We start from the raw sequence: 18,829 nt of genomic DNA, 5'->3' as shown, positions 1-18,829 counted from the left end.
TTCAGGATAAAGGTTTGCGTAAACATTATTGATGGTGTATATTACACTGAAAAAAACAGTGCTACTCCCAGTTTATAAATTTGTCCTTAAAATGAACCGATCAACAGCCGTTCAGTTGAGTACGTTAGGACAGTGCAGAACTATTGTGGGGATTGTTTTGCTTTCATTTGTGTTGTGGGTGAAAAGGGAGGTTCTGATTCCTGTTTGACTTGTCGAAGGCCAGGCAAAATGTTTATTAGTCTAACAGTTGGGCGTCAGTCTCTCAGGGTGGGGTGCACTTGTTCGATACAGTTTTATATCCTATAAACTTTGGCACTTTCACTGCCATCAGCACAATGGTACCAAACAAAGAAAAATGTGAGTATTGCTTGGTTGCGCAAAACTCATAACCCTCATTATAACATATTCCGTGTGGTTGCGAAGGTGTTGCTGTGCAGTTATTAGGGTGAAATCCAATCAAATCTGATCACTGAGAACAGAGTTTTTCACACTGTGGGGCCACAAATGTTCAGAGTAGAACAAAACCAAACAAAAACAAAGAAAACAACAAAACAAAAAAGCAAACAGTAAAACAAGGCAAACAAAAACAAAACAAAAAAGTAAAACAAAGCAAAAAAATGAAACAAAACAATAAAACAGAGCAAACAACAAATAAGCAAACAAGACAAACAAACAAAAAACAAACAAACAAAAAAAGGTCCACAATAAAACAAAAAAAGAAAACAATAAAACAAAGCAAACAGAAAATAAAACAGAACAATAAATCATAGAAAACAAAAAAAAGCAAACAATGAAACAAGACAAACAAAAACAACTACAAAAAACAGCAAAACAAAGCAAACAGCAGAACAAAAAAGCAAACAACAAACTAGCAACAATACAACAGGGCAAACAACAACCAAGAAAACACAGCAGAAACAACTCAAACAACAAAACAAAAAAAAATAGCAAACAATAAAACAAAGCAAACAGAAAATGAAACAAAACAATAAACAAAACAAAATCTAAGCAAACAATAAAACAAAGCAAACAGAAAATGAAACAAAACAAAACAAAATCTTAGCAAACAATAAAACAAAGCAAACAAAACAAAAATAAACAAATATGAAACAAAACAACAAAATTACCAAACTTATTTAATTAAGTATGTATAATATTTCCATTCAGATTACTGGTTGTAAATCACAAGATTCATTGAAATTAATGAAAATGAATGACTTTTATAGAAATAATGAGATGTTTTTATTTGTTTTTAAATGTCAACTTAATAGAAAACATTTTCCTAAAAGTATTTTACATTTTTATAATTTCATAATGATATATTACATACATATTATTATTATTTATAATATTATTTGCAATATTGTAAGTAAAAATGGGTATAACAGAGCATAAAACACCACTAATAACTGCAGTATGTGCATGTAAAACATGTCTTAGGGATGTAAAATACCTCTATAAAACAATCCAGGCTTTCCTGAAGCACTACTGCACTAACAGCCATTTCAAAGTTTATTTTCAGGAGTCTATAGCTCCGCAGACGGAAACCTTGCTTACCTTTCCACTACCCAAAAATCAGAGATGCCCTTGGGGCAACCATTATGCAAACCAAAGAGTGTGACCCAAGATCCTCAGCCGACGGCAGAGGAGCTGATAAAGACGCTCTAGAGCAGCCGAGTCGAACATCATCCGCACATGTGCGCAGAACAGATCCAGCTGGAGGTGAGTGAGGGGGTTTGCTTAAAAACACTTTGTAGGTGTTAACATAATAAACCAGGGCTTATTCTGAGAATAAATGGCAACTGATGTTGTTTAAGAGACTCGCTGAAGGCCTGTGGGCTTCAAAGTCTCCATGAGGCAGCTGAGTAAATACGACGAAGGAAACCAGGGGTCAAAAAAGGGGGGAACGAGATGGAGGTATGATGATGAGAAAGATGGTAAATGCAAATGTGGACTTATCTATATGAATTACCAGGAATAAAAGCATTTAGTACGATCAAAAGAGTCTGAAAGCATAATTTATCGTGACTGCAGGTAAAAGGACACTAAATTAGCGAAAATATCCAAATATGAAGGCTAACGACAGTTTTAAGTGCCATGAGAGACAAAAACCAGCCGTGGCCCTTAAAACACAATCAGCAGTTAAAACAGTGATGATTACTGTTTGATTAATGTGATGATACATTCCTAAAAGAGCATCTGTATATCAGTGAGAAACTCCATTTTGTCTTTTTAGCGCTGCTTGAGTGAGCCAGAATAAAAGCCAGAACAAATACTTCAGAGTTTTAACATGCCTCAGTCACATACTGTCAGCGCTGCCAATGATGTAAATGTTGCGCTAATTCGCCAAATTCAACATAAAAGGAAGCCCTGGGGTCTAAATCAAATAAACCCTCATGTGGAGAGAGACCTCACAGCAGATAATCTGGCCAGTATATCTCATGATGTAAAGGATTCAAGCAAAATTAGCTGTAGTTCTGGTCTATTTGGGTTTATAAATGGGAACTGAAGAACCGAAGGGCAGTCTTGTTGCAGAATGATCAATAAAACCTCACTTGTGCTTGATCTATTACACAAATGCTGTCCAAATTGTTGTCCTAAAAAAATAAGACACTATCGTAAAAAAAAAAAAAAAAAAACACAGTAAGTTCACTGTAATATGTCAGTGAAATGAGTGAAAAAGGCTAGTTTTACAAAAGTGTTTTAGTGTGACTGTAAGATAAAATAAAAAGCACGTAGAGATAGAGTACATTAGTGCCCATCCACTTTTCAGTGGCATTTTCCCCGTTTATTTTAAATTTCTCCATAGGGATTTAAAAATGTCTTTGTTAGGCCATGAACCAAAGCAACCATTTGAAAATGGTTCACAAAAACACAAAGGTGCAAGACTGTGTACTTAACAGCTTTAATGAGGGAAAGAACTACAATCCCATGAACCATTGTCAATATATTCAAAAATATTTAGGTGTTTTGAGAGCGTGACCGAGTTGATTACGTTATTTGTGTGGCTTCATGGGAGTGGGCGGAGCTCAGCACTCATTTGCTTACTGCGGCTTAAAGATTGGTGGAATTTTCTTTACAGCATCATGGGTAATGTACATTTTTTAACCAGGGATTCTGCTATTAAATGTGATTATTTAAAATATAATTTGAAAAATAATGCAAATTAGAATTAGAATCCATTAGAATCGTTAGAATTCATTGCGATTCATATATGAATAGATTTTTACGTGCACCTCTAGACTTTTCTTCCTCTTCTCTAAAGCAGCACAACATAGCCTCGCCCCCTTTGCTGCGTGTTCCCGGGGCGGAGTTTATCTGGGTTTGTGACATAACGGACCCGGAAGTAACTTGTTGTAGTCCATACAAGCCATTTTTGTAGGCATTAAACTGCCAGAATTTTAAATGATGATATCTCTGTTTGCATTGAACTTTCAGTGCCGCAATTTTGCAGATATTGTTTATGCTCAAACAGCAACATTACACACTAACTAACATTAAAAAAGTGAAACCACTCCTTTAAAGGAACACTCCACTTTTTTTGGAAATAGGCTCATTTTACAACTTCAATCGATCTCCGGGTCTGGCGGTAGCACTTTTAGATTAGTTTAGCATAGATCATTGAATCGGCTTAGACCATTAGCATTTGGTCATCAAAAATGACCAAAGAGTTTCAATATTTTTCCTATTTAAAGCTTGACTCTCCTGTAGTTACATCGTGTACTAAAACCGACGGAAAATGAAAAGTTGTGATTTTCTAGACCGATATGCCTAGGAACTATACTTTCATTCCAGCATAATAATCAAGGAACTTTGCTGCTGCAATGATATTACGCAGCGCCTGAAAGTAGTCCCCAGCTAGGTAACTAGTTATGATATAGCTGGGGACTACTTTCAGGCGCTGCGTAATATCATTGTGCCTGCTGCACCCATGATACGGCAGCAAAGTTCCTTGATTATTACGTCAGATTGAGAGAATAGTTCCTAGCCATATCAGAAAATCGCAGCTTTTCATTTTCTGTCGGTCTTAGTACACAATGTAACTACAGAAGAGTCAGGTCTAAATAGGAAAAATATCAAAACTCTTTGGTCATTTTTGAGTGAGATGCTAATGGTCTAATCAGATTCAATGATCTATGCTAAGCTATGCTAAAAGTGCCAGACCCGGAGATCGACTAAGTGGATTCAAAAAATGGTAAAACTCAACTGTTTAACTCTAGGGGAGTTGTAAAATGAGCCTATTTCCAAAAAAGTGGAGTGTTCCTTTAACAACAAACATTTTTACAGCATTTATTACTAATTTTGGTGAAAATATAAATATTTACTAATATATTAAGAATTTTATATTAATTTACTAATAATTTAATAATTATTACAGTGGTAAGAGTGTTGACATTAAAAATTGATCTTAACTAGATTAAGTGCATTAAATTATTCAATATTTTAATGCATTAAAAATATGTGATATATATTGTTATATGCATATTTTCAGTTATATGTTTTAAATATTTATTTTTATACATATGTGCAACATCTGAGCAATAAAATGTTTCTATGGGTCGATCAATCTAGATTTCTTCACTATGTCCTGAAGGCCATGAAAAGCAACTCATGCAGGCCTGCATTTGATGTCTCTACCCATAAGAGTCAAGAGTTGTTTACCTGCATCAGTGTTTACCAGGGAAAGTCCTCTCTCTCCCCAGAGGCTCACTTTTCAGTGAGATTGGGAAGGAGGTATCCACATGGGTTTTGAGCACAATGAGCTATTGGGTGTGTAGTGTGTGAGGGGTTTGTGTGTGTACCCCCTAACGAGGCCTGTGCCGCCAACCTAGACTCTCCGGAAGCATTGGCGACTGCAGCGCAGTGACAGCAGGAGACAGGAAGAGCCACAAATACAGGAACACACAGTATACCAGAGACAGAGAGCAGACATGGGGAGTAATAAGAGGAGAATCACACGTCCACTAATCAGAGCGAGGGGGAATATGGCACAGAGGGAGGGATGCTGTAAAAAGATATTTCTGGTAAGAACAGAATCGAGTCATGGCATAGTGGTAGTGCAGGTGCTTACACCACATCGGATTCAATCTGGTCTGCATCCCATAACAACCCAATTCCTTGCTCCTACTCATATAATCCCACTCCTTGGATGATTTTTACCTGGCAAGAGGTTATTTAAATGGTATTTAAGGAGGGGTCTGAGCCATATGTTGATACCAGAATATTATAATGCCACTAAGGAACCACTTAGAAACCAATAAAAAACACCTGCCAGCACTGTGGCAGGGAGTTTTCATGGGCAAGTAGAATACGCTTTTTTTTTTTTTTAAGAAAATGCAAAAATGTAATATTATATTCATGCACTCTTATATTAAATAAAAAATAAAATGAAATAAAAAATAATTCAATTTTATATTTAATTTTAAATATCATATTGTTATATATTATATTGCATAATATTCATTTATTTAACATAAAATATTTAATTTAATTTTCAGAGACCCAAAAATGAAAAATTACAATAAGACCTGTTACTTTACCTAACAAGGTTATTATAGTTAACTAAAACCATTAAACCATTAAAAACATTTTTTGTTAACCGAAATTAAGCTGGAATGAAATGTTGCAACTAAGTGAAATAATTTTACTTTAAGTTGAAGCACTAAAATTAACTGGAAATTAATTTAAAAAAAATAAAATGTACTAAAACTAAAATAAAAAAAATAATATAAATAGTAATTAATATTAAAAAAAATAACCTAAATTAAAATTAATACTGAAAATATACAAAATAAAAGCTAATTCAAAATTTTTAAAAATATATATAATAGTATATAATACTAAAATAGCACTGTGATCTACAAATGCATGAAGCACTAAAAATACTGGAAATAAATTAAAAATAAAATGGACTAAAAAATAAAATAAATAAATTTAAATAGTATATATATATATATATATATATATATATATATATATATATATATATATATATATATATATATACAGTCCCCTCCATAAGTATCGGAACAGTAAAGACAAAATTGCTCTGTTGGCTGTGGAGTCAAGACATTTGCAAATATGATTAAAAGATGAATATGAGACAAAACTACAGAATGTCAAATTTTATTATTAGCCGTTTCAACACATACATGTTTTACTAAATGAAAAGAACAGCATTTTTAGAGTTCATTGATGTGAGCATAAGTATTGGGACAGTTGAACATAAGGCAGATATTAAAGATTAAAAGCTATTATTTAGTTGCAGATCCCTTGCGCACAATCACAGCAGTGAGTCTGTGACCCATAGACATCACCAGACTCTTGGTCTCATCCTTTGAAAGACTTCTCCCAGCCTTTAATGCAGCCAATTCCAATTGTTTTTGTTTTTGGGGAGTTTCTGCCTTTACTCTCCTCTCCAGCTGGTGAAATTAATGTTCAATCAGATTTAAATCTGGAGACTGACTTGGGCAATATAAGACTTTCCATTTCTTTGCCCTTATAATTCCTTGACTGAACTGGTAGGGTGTTTTGGGTCATTGTCCTGATGCAATATGAAGCACTTCCCAATGAATCTGGTGCCATTTTCTTGAATATTGGTAGGCAAGATGGTTTTGTACCCTTCCAAATTCATTCTGCTACTGTCATCATGCATTAAGTCATCAGTAAAGTTGAGAGGGCCTGTTCCAGAGACAGCCATGCATGCCCATGCCATGACACCACCTCCACCATGCTTTACAGATGAGGCTGTATGCTTGGGATCATTGCAGTTCCCTTTTTTCTCCACATTTTTGCTTTCCGATCACTTAGATAAAGGTTCATCTTAAGCCCGATTCGGACGGTAAATGTTTCTCATATGGACGTCTGTAAAAAGTAATTTACATATCACCTCAGTGATAAAACTCATGGATTCAGACGGCGATTTATTCACAGTGGAGGAGTGAGTTCTGTGATCCTGCGAACCAGAGAACCTGCTGCTCACGTGGCCAGTCACATGATTGTGTGCTGTAAATAAAATTTATTTTATTTACAAATTTATTCTTATTATTGTGTAAAATGTATTTTAAAATACTTATTATGTAAAATATATTCTTATTATTCCAAGCATATTTTATAATGTATAATCCTATTTATTATTTGATTATTTAAATCTCCTGTTTAAAAATAGGAAAATACGCGCTATAGTTGTATATAATTATACGCGATATATATCCGTTTATAATACACATTTTAAAATTGTATTGCATACTTGCCGCTGCCATAATAAAGACCCACTTCGAATGTTTATGTGCTTTTCTTCTCTTTCTGCTCTCACTCGCTGTGGTGGAGCAGTTATGAAGTATTGTTCTTTTAAATACTTAATTTCCAGCATTTCAGAAATAAATATGTATGCAAATTACACCGAAGTACAACAGTTACCGTACGGTGTTCGGGAGTGCTCAAAAAAGGCTGAATTTTGAATCGATTTCTTCTCGTAAACTCAGAGATGTGGATTCGGACGGCAATTAAATTTCCACACGACCTTGGTGTTTGTCAAAAAACAGTAGGTAATTTGGCCGGGGATTTTTACAGGGGTGGTGAGAGAAAAACACAGACGTCTTGGATTCGGACGGCAATTAAATCACTAACTATCCCCTGTAAATGGTGAAAATCGCTTACGTCCCCATGAGAAACAATTACCGTTCGAATCGGGCTTTTGTCTCATCGGTCCATAAATACAGTTCCAAAACTCTTCTGGCTCACCTTTGTGCTTTTTCGCAAACTCTAATATTGCCTTTCTATTTTTGGTGCTGGTCAGAGGTTTGCATCTTGCTGTGTAGCATCTGTAATTCTGTGTCAAAGTCTCCTGAGGACAGTAGATTGTCAGAGCATCACCCCAGCTTTCTGGAAGTTGTGGGTGATTTTACAGACATGTCTTTTAGGATTCATTTTCACAGCTTTTTTGATTTGTCTGTCATCAACTACTGTTGTTTTCTCAGCCGATCAGGTCATTGTTGGTTGCTGGTGTCGCTGGTGGTTTCCAAACTCTTGATTTCTCCATGGCCTTTATTTTGCTATAGCTCTAACTGACTTCCTCTTTTCTTTTAGCATCCAAATTGCTTGCTTTTCTCTCAAAGTCAGCTCCCTCATCTTCATCCTGGTTTGTGTGTATCATCATCGAATGCAAGATTCAGAATACAGAAGTAATGGATATAACTGATACGACACATTCCCTGCTTTTAATATCTGAAGAATTAATGCAACGGGACACAGCTGATCACTTAGAAAGACCTGTGAGGAAACTGTCCCAATACTTATGCTCACATCAGATAGAGGGAACTGAACTTCTTAGCTGGTAAAACATCTATGTGTTGAAACAGCTAATAATAAAATGTGACATTCTGTAATTTTGTCTCATATTCATCTTTTAATCATATTTATAAATGTCTTGACTCCACAGCCAACAGAGCAATTTTGTCTTTACTGTTCCAATACTTTTGGAGGGCACTGTATATATATATATATATATATATATATATATACACACACACACACACACACACACACACACACATAAAAAACATACCTAAATTAAAATACAATACTAAATATAAAAATAAAATTCCGTTTTAAATATTAAAGAAATGCCAAACACATGACACACTTATAGATGATGATAAACATGCTTACATGCTTACTCATGTTCAGCAACCATTCTTTGCACAGAAATGTCAGTCAGACTCAGCACACAAATATGTGCATTCAAACCTGATCACACATTCACTGCTCTTTTGAGAGCCATGTTTAGCAGCAGTTACTGCCTTACTGGCAACACAATCAGTGGACTACACAATGGATCCGTGTCATAATTTATATTTGAGTCTACAGGTAGACCATCTATGAATAAACAATTGTTTCCACTGCTGTATATTGTGCTAACGGTATGTGTAGCAGGAATCCCCCAGGGCTTTGCCCTCAGTCCGATACAGTTCTTGTAATGGTCTATAACTGGCCCTCTGTGGCTCGTTTATGCGCAGGGAACCCGGATTACCTACTCCCTGAGACCTGCTATCTGAAATCAGCCGCCAAACACAACACAACAAATCAACTTTATCACCATAAACCATGTTCATGTCAGATTACAGACTTTAAGAAACAGATCGAGGGAGTCAAGGAACGGGGTAACAGGAACCATGTAAATTGCAAGAGAGGTATTGTCATATGTATGTGTGTGTGTGTGTGTGTACAGAACAATCCGAGCCAGGCTGGGTGTATTCAATATGAACCCCCTGCTGGGACAGAGGCCTGGGCTGGAGCTATTCAGACATACAGTTCGATCCCTTTATCCGGCCTTGAGAACAGACCTGTGGTCAACATACATCTGGCGACTGCAAGTTTAAAAGGATAGTTGGGTGAAAAAATAAATGTCTGTCCTCATTTTCCCACTTTTGTGTCTTTCTAACTTTCTTTTTTCCATCATACAAAAGGAGATATTTGGCAGAATGCTCTAATGCATCATGCCTGGTTTGACACTTAGTTAACAAAACTTTTTAATAAAATGTATTAATCTTAGGTTAATCTATATTTCACATTTATTTTCTGCATATACTACTATATTTTTATAACAATTAAAAGTTGACATTATTAAATGGTTTACATTATTTAGAGTTTCATTATGGTTTCAATGCTTTGAGAAAATAATATATAATGGATTTACAAAAATCCAGTTTAAAAACGGTTCATTATTTGTTCATAATACCATGATTTTACCATATGAATATGAATAAATAGCCGACAACATTCAGTACACTGTCTCCAGCTTCAGTATACAATTCTATTAATCTACAGACATGAATATTTATAACTGGAGTTCACATAAGATCTCTGTGTTTCTTCTGAATGTTCCTATAAATCAAACCAATATAAGACAGTTAATTTGCCATATAAGGGTGAATTAAGTTTTGAGTAAGTATATGAAATTTATTTAAACCAGACCAAATAAGGCAATTTCTACCAAATAGGGCAGTTTCTATCTTTAAGATCATTCTTCCATGAAAAAGAATGAGAAAGATACATTCAGAATGGAAAAAAGAGAGAAAAATGGAAGGGAAAACAAGGGGGGGAAAGTTCTTCTGTGGATTCTCAAAAATAGCAGGTTTGGATTCTTAAAGGATGACTCCCAAGAGAAAATGCAAGGAAAAAATGGCAACAGTTCAAACAGGCAACTATATGAACTCCAAAAATCAATTTAACAGACGTTTGGCATGTTAAATAATAACTCCCCAAATGACAACTGTCCATTGTCTATTGTATGAAGATGTCTAGCTTTGCTCATTTGAAAATATCAGCACACAGAGTACTATTACTGGAAAAAACACTGATTCAGAGAATGACAAGCTCAGCTCATTATTTTCTAACAGTCCCATGTATTTTGTCTTATGTCCAGCACAATAGGTTTAAGATACTTAGAAAATATCAAAACTAAACTGCTTCGAATAGAATATCATGAGAACTTTAATATTTCAAAACAGAAAAACTTTATAACTCAGTTATATTTTAAGAAATATTTTCAGAAATACACAATGATCAGTCACAACATTAAATTCACTGACAGGTGAAGTGAATAACATTGATTATATTGTTAACAGCATCTGTCAATGGGTGGGAGATGTTACACAGCAAGTGAACAGTCTGTTCTTGAGTTTAATGTGTTTTAAGCAGGAAAAATTGACAAAAGGTTTGAGTGACTTTGGCAAGAGCCAAATAGTGATGGCTAGACGACTGGGTCAAAGCATCTCCAAACATCAAGCCTTGTGTGATATTCCTGGTATGCAGCTGGTTAGTACCTACAAAAAGTGGTGCAAGTAAGGACAAACGGTGAACCAGCATCAATGTTACGGACATCTACAACTTACTGATGCACATAGGGAGCGAAGGCTAGAATGTTTGGTCAGATCACACAAAACAGCTACACAAAGCACCACCAAAAGGAACTACAATGGGCATATGAGCATCAGAACTGGACCATGGAGCAATGGAAGAAGGTCATCTGGTCTGAAAAATTACATTTTCTTTTAGATCAGATGGATGGCCGAGTGTGTGTGCGGCCAATGTTCTGCTGGGAAACCTTGGGTCCTGCCATTGTATGAAGATCTTACTTTGACATCTAACTTTTTTCCCCTCACCTACCTAAAGACCATTGTAGAACACATACACCCCTTCATGGCAATGGTGTTCCCTAATGGCGGTGGCCTCTTTCAATAGGATGATGCACCTTGCCAGATTGCAAAAAATGTACAGGAATGGTTTGAGCAACATGACTAAGAATTTAAGGTGTTCCCCTCCAAATTCCCCAAATCTCAATCCGATTGAGTGTCTATGGGATGTGCTGGACCTACAAAACTGATTCATGGAGGTTCTACCTCGCACCTTGCAGGATCTGCTGCAAACATCTTGGTGCCAAATACTTCAGGACAGACAGATAGATTCGTTAGATTTACAAACCTGTGTATGAACCGGGTATCTACTATAAATCCAGCATATGGAACAGGTAAAAGTATTACAGTATAAGACAAAGTAGGTACACATTTATAACCTCTATCCATTGTTACTATGGCGCCTGTCAAAGACGACAGACCGGATATTTTTCAAGAATGACTGTAGACAGAAACATCAGTATTTGCAGGTGTCAATGACAGTTCGGAAACCTTTATTTTCTTTTGCGGTATATTGTGTTACTCATGGTTGATATATGTCCGTACAGTGCATCTGGTGTTCAGCAGGGCTCAGGGAAATGCTTGTGCATGAAAGCTGTCAGCAGGAGCCGTTATTTACCCGGTTCATAACCCGATGCACCCTTGAGAGTCATTCGTTGCCTTGCATGCGTGTCATAATACAATATATGTATTGGGGGAAACTGTAAAATCCTATCTAAGAACCATTTCCATGTCCCACCTGCGATTATGGGGCTTGTATATTTAAGTAAAGCAAGCAGTCAAGCCAACACAAATGTTTAGAAACCCTCCAAATGTCCAGGACACATTATTAACGGTTTCTCAGTCGTCTGCTACACAATACATGAATGGAGTCTTGGTTTGTAAGTCTTGTTTGCGTGATTCAGTCATGGATTATTCATCATTTGTCAACGAGGAGCTGGAGTTTGTGTGCCCCTCGAGGCCTCCACTCTTTGCCCCTCACCTGTGTGTGGTAATGAGGGAACGAGGGACGTCCGAAAGAAATGCCAAACTGCAATCACGGTACATGCCGGCCTGATGCAAACACTTTCCTTTCTTTGTTATCCAAACTGTTTCCTCCACGCAGCGCGAGGCATGTTTCTAATTATAGTCCAGCGGAGAGACACAGCAGGCTCCCGTCAACAAGTGATTCATGGAGCGGGTGACCCAGAGATTCTTCCCTTGGACATCTGGAGGAGAAGAACTCGCTGGATTTACTGTTACAGAGACTCGTTCAGACTCTGCTGTGCTAAATCAATGCTGCACTAAAGGCACTACTGTAAACCATATTTTATGCAGTATCACCTATTTGGAGGTGTTACTTACTGGTAATACTTACAGATTTAAACAAGCTACTAAAATGGAAGTTATCCTGCAAACCTGAATGAAGGGACCCAAAATAACGTGGCCTGTTTACAACAGCTTATTTTCTAAATGTTTGGACAACAAAACAGGTGACAAATCCCTCTGACCTCTAATGAAAAATACAAAAATGACAAAAATCTCTTAATGGTAGACCCAAAGTTAACTTTATAATAATTATAAATCTTCAAATTCTGCACCACACATGGCTCCTTAAAATATACATAACAATAAACTAGTCAGACAGACAGACAGACAGACAGATAGATAGATAGTGGACAGACGAATGGACGGACATACAGATGGATGGATGGATGGATGGATGGATGGATAGACAGACAGACAGACAGACAGACAGACAGACAGACAGACAGACAGACAGAATAACCTAACGTTGTACTCATGCTCCGGAAGGTGCACCAAATGTTATGCGTCATATTATCATATTATATTCAATATGTCATATTGAATATAATGCGTCGTATTATTTTAAGATGCCATATTATCAAAGTCATGTTTAAATGGCTCTAATGCCCTATAGAAACACTGACTGGCTACAGACTTGAATTACACTGTTGTATAAACTTATAAATGAAGAGACAAATGACCAGGTCTGTTTATTTGTCATTACAGTTCTTGCATTAGTCATAATTACCAAGCTGTGTAGTGTAAGCAATGACATACATCATTTCCACAGCATAGCCGATGCATTAAATAGCTCATTAACACCAGAGAAGATGAACTAATACATGCTTTCTAAAAAAAAGCACAAGACATTCACATTTATTCCGCTTCTTATTTTAAGCCATTGGTCTCAAACTCAGTTCATGGAGGGCCACAGCTCTGCACAGTTTAGCTCCAACCCTAACCAAACACACCTGATCCAGCTAATCAAGCTCTTCAGCATTACTGAAAACTTGGAAGAAGGTGTGATTTGGAGCTGGTTGGAGCTAACCTTTACAGAGCCTCTCTGCAGAACCCTCCAGAAATTGAGTTTCACACCTGTTTTAAACCAACCTATGGTAGTTTCCAGGTCTAGTTTTCTAGTTGTAGAGGAGTTAGGGGCACTTGTCAGCTGTTTAGGCCAACTAAGGCCTCATTTACACTGCAGGTCTTGATGCCCAATTCCCCTTGAAGTTGACTATATTTTTTGACAACCAGCTTACTTTTAAATGGGACCCATATCCAATATCTGCATGTACACTCTGGCAAAACAACCCAAGGTAGACATACGGACCCGGAAACAGTTCTGCAAAACAAGATCAGCCCAATTGATAATCAAAAGTAGCCTAAAACTGTGTTTTTTTCCATATTTTTTTCTTCCTTAAAATCGCATTCCAGGGGAGGAGGAGCTGGTTTTAACCTGCAAACTAAACAACAACCCGCCGCAGCAGTGATACAGCCCAGTTCCATAGGAATACTGTGGAAAAGGCCATATCTGACCTGTCCACTTACATGGAAGATGCAAATGCCCATATCCAATTAATTTCCACATATGAATTAGGCCTGAAACCAATGCTTTCTTCCTGCTTTCACGTTTATGGGTCATATCTGATCGTGCCATATGGGAGGAAAAAAATTGGAATTGGCTCAGTAGAACCACATAATGTAAATGCGCTCAAAATCAGATGAACATCAGCTTGACCAGACCGGTAGAACATCCAAATCTGCTTAAATCACCTAAAACTGCTTCTTTTTCAACAAGGTCAGCTCTTGTTATGGGTTCAGCCTGTTTTTTGAAAGTAAATGCACCACAGGTTTGTCACACCCTTGTTGATTATTTTACTTAAACTGTTCATTGGAGAAAACAAGGGGAAATCCTAACAGACAGGAAGGTTCTCCTTTCATAAAACGGGACTCAAAATTGCAGGGCCAAAAATATTCAGGCTACAAAACAATGTGAGGGCAAAATATCTGGATGACAAATTTGAGCCTCGACGACTCAACCGTGGACTAACAATTGATCAGAATGATGTCACCGCCACTATTATCGACTTAAAGTATACTCCTGTGATACGTGTCCAGGAATTGAGCCCGCGGTGATAATCACTCTGGAGTCCGAAATATGCACATAAACAAAGGAACTCGCATTGAATATGAAATAGCGCAGCGGTGAAGTCAAGGCCAAAGCAATATTGTTGATCTTAGGAAGCTCTTCCCTAATAAACACAGAGGTGGGCGGTCATCATGGGGAGCACAAAATAAAGAAGTCAAATTGGGCTTCGGGAGCACTTCAAGACATAAAAGAGCTATGAAGGTGCCAAAGATCTTTTCAATACTCGGACGTTTTGTAGAGGGAAAACGTCTTTGTTCCTTTGTTTAAGTGGAGCGGCTTTTGTCTGGTGGTCCGATCTAAGGTGTATTATAATGGTATTGTATCCTTATGTGCAGGTCACACATGCTCAATCAAACACATGGCAGGCTGCTCCCATATTACTAAGAACACATTGACATTCTCCATAAATAGAGGGAAGTACTACAGATCACTATACGCTTGGGGAAAATATGACTTCCTGATGATGTAGTAGGCCTATATGCTGATAAGAGATGAAAATATGTCTGGCATATGTGCTTCCTCCATCCTATTAAATGTTATGCATGAGTGGAAGCTTTTTCAGTGTTATAAAAATATATTGGGTTTACACGAGAACCAAAGCTATGGGCCTTTGTGCATTCTGAGAAGTTTTTAACAACAGATACTGTTTTATTAAGGATTTGTGGGCAAATGTGGTATTTTTGCCTTAGCCAAAATAAAAAGGAATAGATTTTTTAAGTTTTTTTAAGAAAATGTTAATTGCTTGCCAGTGCAAAACTCACCGCCTGCGTCCCAGTGTGCATACTATCCATCCTAAATTCTATGTGATATTAGCAATTTTCAATATTATTTAGGGCAGACAGGGTGGATATGATGCACATTGGGATGCAGGGACCGTCACGAGTTGGACTGAGGTCTTTACCAGAACACTCTAAAACTGATGTTGACGGCAAAAACAGTAAAAAAACAAAACAAAAAACAGCCCACCAAAAGGCCTCAGTGAATTAAATCTGCATACCTGCATCCCAATGTGCACACTATCCGTCCTAAATTATATGTACTATTAGTCATTTTCAATACTATTTAGGGAATATAGGGTGGATAGCATGCACACTGGGACAAGGGCATGTCTACTTACAGGTGATTTTTTTCCCCACCCGTTTTAGCGCCCGCTGCTTGATTTGAAATATTATCTAGTTTTCACTGACATCTATTGGTGAAAAGTGAAATCGCACTTATAAATCAAAATTAAACACATAGGCTATATTATATACATTTTTAAGCTTTTATCTTTTATGCATTTAGCAGACACATTTATTTAGGTCATACCGTTTGAGCGACAGAAGACATATTGCATTGTATCATTATATTTGACTTTTGTGATTTTTTTTTTATGTAGACATAATAGTACGAATAGTACTTTGACAGAAAAAAAAGGGATGTTTACTGGAAGTCTGCAATCTATTCAGAATGAAATACAAGCATTATTTAAGGCTGGACTGCACCGTACCACTTTAAAAAACAGAACAGATTTTAAAACACTAGGCATCATCATACACCTACTGACTTTGTAAATGGGTATAAAGGGGGAAAACTGGCCATCATACACAAAACGACTATTGTATTTCTACAATGGCATTAAAATCTCTTTGGCTATTAAGTGGCTCTACCTCCAAGCCAGTAGGTAGCGGTATAGAGCATAAACAATTTTTTGTCTTTATAAATCTCTTTTTCAGTCCTGATGACCTGTCGGAAGTGTTGGCGGCTGGAACCAAGGAGTCTCACGACAAAGCAGAGAACTCACAATTTGTCAAGGACTTCCTGAGGGGCCGAATCTAGTGTTCATGGATTTTTGTAGAGTTTGCTAAAAGAGCCAAACTGGTTTTGACCTCCATACTGTTGCTATTTTGTCCCCCAGCTTGGCACAGCTGCCCTGTACTACGTTTATTCTGCCATTGAGGAAGGGATCGAGAGGAACAAGGACCACCCCATGTTTGCTCCACTGTATTTCCCCTCTGAGCTTCACCGCAGAGACGCCTTGGCCAAAGACCTGGAGTATCTCTACGGGGAAGACTGGGAGAGCAAGATCTCCTGCTCGGCAGCCACTCGGCCCTACGTGGACCGCATTCATGAGGTGGGACGTGACGATCCGGCTCTTTTGGTCGCACATGGTTGAACCCGCAACATGGGTGACCTGTCAGGAGGGCAGATTCTGAAGAAAGTGGATCAGCGGGCTCTAAAACTGCCCCCTACCGGTGAGGGACTGAACTTCTACCATTCTGAAGGCATCCACAACCCCACGGCCTTCAAGAGGCTGTACCGCAGCCGGATGAATGAGCTTGAAGTAGATGCGGAAACCAAAGAGAAGCTGCTAGACGAAGCCAACCTGGCATTTAAATATAATTTGGATGTAAGAGAATTATTATATATGGCTTCCTTTTTTGATCCAGATCTTTTAAAGGAACAATTCACCTGTTAAAGAAAAATTACGGAAAATGTACTCCCCTTGGTTTCTTAATTTAGCATTGCATCAGTTGCTCACCAATGGATCCTCTGCAGTGAATGGGTGCCATCAGAATGAGTCCAAACAGCTGATTAAAACATCACAATAATCCACCCCACTCTAGTCTATAAATTAATGCCGTGTGAAGAGAAAAGCTGAGTGTAATAAATACATCACTAAGACGTTTTTAACTTCCGAGCGTCGCTTTCAGTCAATTCATAATATAGCTTTCTCAAGTAATTTCGTCTGAAGCAGGAGAGAAATATGTACGAAATAAGCACCGTTTACAAGCAAAAACACTCCAAAACAGTTCTAAACAAATATGTGAGGAAAACAGGAGATAGACTTTTTCACTGGAGGAAGCTTTGTTATAGATTATGGACTTGTATTTTGGCCAGAAGCAACAGTTTAAAATTAAAACACATTAATATTGATTTTGTTTCTTACAAACATGCAGCTTTTCACTTCTCAAGAAGTTAATTGATGAGCTTGGGTGGTGTGGATCATTGTGATGTTTGGACTCTCGTTCTGACGGCACCCATTCACTGCAGTGATGTAATGCTAATTTCTTCAAATCTGTTCTAATGAAGAAAAACACTCATCTACATCTTAGATGGCCTGAGGGTGAGTACTTTTTCAGCAAATTCTCATATTTGGGGCGAATTATTAAGCTATGTTAAGTACATGCATGTGCATTTAAACGGTGTATTAATAGTAATTGTTGTACTTCATCAGGTATTCACAGAGTTGCAGGAGATTGGGAAAGATATAAAAGAGGAAGTGCAGGACATTGGCTTTCATGCATATGGGGATATGTGTGGAGACATCAGTAAATGCCCCTACTATGCAGCCAAGATGGGTGAGTTGTTAGCGACACTATAGTTCTTAAAATATATTGTTATATTATGTAAATTTAAAATGTTATGCAGTCTTTACTCAACTGCTTCCCTCATTTTCTGTCTAGCGGTGAGTGGAAACACCACATATGCATGTAATTTTGCCAAGATGCTGCTTCGACAGTCCACAGTACAGGTGATTCTGGCCACATGGGTCGCTGCTGTCGCTGGATTGGCTGCTTGGTACCTCATGTGATCACCTTTATCTGAGTCAGTCAATCAGAAGTGAAAATAGAAACACCTGGGCTTCAAAGTGGAAATCTTTCACTCACTGGGCCAACTTTGTGAAAATATTGCTGGCGATCATATAAATATGTATAGTCACTGACCAGACTTTTAATCCATGCCACTTATCTGTATTAAACACAATGCTTTTAAATGTGACATTCTTTATCCTGTTTTTAATCTCTGTCAAGAGTGTAAGCACACTTTTAAGGGCATGTTAGAAGACATTGGAGCTGCTTAAAGGGAAACTATTAATGCAAGAACTGTATCTTTGACCATTTGTGATTTCAGTTGCACACTGTAATACACATTTTCATAAAAAAAATATTCAGGTACATCGCTGTGGTGCAGTGAATAAATCATAAGAGTGCCATTTCTTCAGATTTTTATATCCATGTTTTACCAAAGCACAGAAACCAGAGGAGAGTAGGGAGTGTTTGTCTTTAACTCAGTGTCTTACTAAGATATTCCCATATTTATCTGCAACATAAAAGTAACTGGAATTATAGTAATTCTATAACTTATCCCTAAACCATGTAAATAATGTTAAGTACGCAGAGTGTGGCTTTATAAAAAACTGAAAACCTGGACATTT

At 37.3% G+C, this 18,829-nt stretch overlaps 1 pseudogene across 1 annotated transcript; it reads left to right on the top strand.

The window, feature by feature from the left end:
- Positions 1 to 1,601: 1,601 nt before the first annotated feature.
- On the top strand, positions 1,602 to 18,205 carry LOC306875268 (heme oxygenase 2-like; annotated as a pseudogene). Its single transcript has 6 exons — positions 1,602 to 1,722; positions 12,101 to 12,236; positions 16,347 to 16,464; positions 16,529 to 17,020; positions 17,849 to 17,972; positions 18,078 to 18,205. The product of its transcript is annotated as a heme oxygenase 2-like (transcript).
- The last annotated feature ends 624 nt before the right edge of the window (positions 18,206 to 18,829 follow it).

This window comes from Barbus barbus (genome assembly GCF_936440315.1).
Source record: "Barbus barbus genome assembly, chromosome: 9".
Classification (NCBI taxonomy): Eukaryota; Metazoa; Chordata; class Actinopteri; order Cypriniformes; family Cyprinidae; genus Barbus; species Barbus barbus.
This window is presented reverse-complemented; position numbering and strand designations above follow the sequence as displayed.